Source organism: Polypterus senegalus, chromosome 7 (assembly GCF_016835505.1).
Source record: "Polypterus senegalus isolate Bchr_013 chromosome 7, ASM1683550v1, whole genome shotgun sequence".
Taxonomy (NCBI): Eukaryota; Metazoa; Chordata; class Cladistia; order Polypteriformes; family Polypteridae; genus Polypterus; species Polypterus senegalus.
Genome location: NC_053160.1, coordinates 191076637 through 191079233, shown reverse-complemented (window position 1 = coordinate 191079233; position 2597 = coordinate 191076637).

Sequence of the window (2597 nt, the reverse complement as noted above, 5' to 3'; positions counted from 1 at the left end):
TATCTATTTATATTATAATGCCTTTTGTGTCTCTCTATATTAATGACTATACAGTGCCTTTCCTATGATCATGTAGTGCTTTTCCATAACCTTCTATATAATTAATATCTGTCTATTATAAAGGGCCTTTCCCTTTTAAGTTTGTACCTAATATTATAATGTGTGTTATAAAATGCCTTCCTTATTTAACATTTTATTTAATGTCTATTGTGCCTTATATATATCAATTATATAGCGCTCTTCCTAATTAATTTTCTGATTCATATAGTGTGTTTTTCTGTCTATCTATATAATGCCTTTCAGATGTATTCATTTATGTATCTATTATATAGCGCCTTTTACTACCAATCCTTGCCTATGTAACTTTCCACATAGCTGATCTAGTGCCTTCCATACCTTTCTGTTTATCACATTGTGTTTATATAGTGCCTTTCCTATGTAACTTTCCACCTAATTTATACCGTTATTTCTATGTATGGCTGTAGTTAAAATGCACAGACTTATAATGGTGTTGCTTTTTTTTCCCGCCTCTCTGTATGTCACTATTATATAGCGCCTTTCACGGCACTCTCTCTCTCTCTCTCTTGCCGATCACGCTCACGTGTGTCACGCTGGTCGGACGTGCCATTTTGAGAATTTCGCGGGACTCCGTGCACGTGACACTATGGACTCCCGCCACAATCCCCGACTGTGAATTCCTTGGAAATCTGACCGGCTCTCTTTGATTTCGTGTAAGCCCGCGGTGTCATTTTGACTTTTTGACGACACGTATGCCCTTGTGTATTTTTTTATTTATTTATTTTTTTTGCTTGGTACCGAAGTGAAGGTGGCCGTGGCATCGATTGGAGTTGACTCGCGGTGCCGTGCGGTCACAAGTCCGCCTAGAGTAGTGCGGCGAACGGGAGTGGAGCGCATGCGGCCTGCTTGACCTCTCCTGGGGGGGGGGCTTTGTGTGCATTCGGTGGGGTGCGAGACCCCTGAAACGAGGCTCTGAAGACCGCTTCCCCAGCCCCTCTCTTTCTCCGTCTCGCCGGCAGAAGCAGCCACACTGTTGCTAATAGACTTGAGAGCTCGAAAGAAATAAATCTTGGGAATCGTCGTGCAGCTCCAGGGCGGTGACATTTGACAGTCTTTTATAGTGCAGAACGAAACATGTTTGTGAGTTGAAATTCAATTGAGGCGTATTGATTTGTGGCATCAGTCATTATTCCCTGCTGATTGACAAGTGAAAATTGGTTACGTTAAGTATTTCATATGTTATATTGGCTGACATTTGCTTGCCTGCTCCTGTGTCAATATTGTTGTAGAGATCTGCAGCTTTATGAGATAGCAATATACACTGACTGTGGCTTTTGTGTGATGTTCCAGTGTTTTTCCTGACATAATTTAAGATATATTAAAAACCAGCAGCATCTTTCCTCTTGAGAAGCTTAATACCAATATTATTGTCTTCCAGAGGGAGATCATGTATGCTCATAATCGGGTGCTAATTTCCAGGCGCACGCTCATGTTTAGGCATTAGGTGCTCTAAGTGTAAAATGGAGCCCGCTTGATTGATTCATGTCAAGTCTCTCCTCGGTTCTGCCACCCAGATGACCTTCTTTTATTTTATTTTTCCTTTCCATGCCCCCCTCCCGTACAGCCTAAAAGTAGAAATGGGTGTTCGTTTCTTTCACCTGGAACTGTCCATTTGACTGAATCATCTAATCCATTACGGCCGACATTTGTTGGGTTAGAAGAATTCGAGCAGATCGTCCTGCATGTAATGCGCTCTGATTTCCTGCTGTGTTCCATTAAAGTGACACAATGTCTGTCGGGGGCATCGGCGGAAGACAGAGAGAAGGGAGGACACCGGGCAGAATAAATATGAAATGAACCCTCCCAAGGCAGCACATCTGACACCTTCTTCTAATTAGTTTACTTGAATTCACAATCATTAAATAATAAAAGTGCTCGTGTTCTGCCGGCCGAGCCTACAGGCTCCGAAAATGAAATGCGTTGCCGACTAATCTCCAACAATTTCGTTTTTACCGAAACGCATTTAAATGCAAATGGAGATTAAAAATAAAATAAATACATACATCGGAGGAGAGTTGTGGTTAACGTATGTTGTGGGTCTTGTTTGCGTGAGTGGCAACCATAAAGCAGAGCGGCAGACCCGCAGAGCACACACACGAGCCGGCATTTAGGACCCGGCTGCTGCCTGGACTTGGCCTGCCCTCTTCTGGCGCCCCGATGGAAGTGCAAGTGTTCTTTGTCGTCTGCCGTATTTGAGCTCTCCCTACTGAAGCACTTCAATATTCCCCCCGACTGGAGTAGTCTCTCACATTTTCATTTCCCTCCCATTTATTTATTTTTTTCCTAGTTTTGGTGTTTTTCTTGAAATACTCGATGGATTAAACTTGGATCTCAAATTTCGATTTCCCTCAAAACGCTTGAAAGGGATAGCCAGAATAGGTGCTGCAAAAGGGCATGGGACGTCCTGCCAAGTCCGTGAATTCTGTGGGTTGCCAGTCCACCCAGTCACCCCCCTCCCCTCCACCAGTCTCCATGCAGCTGCTGGAGTGGAAGAAAAAAAAAGTAGCAAACTGGATGTG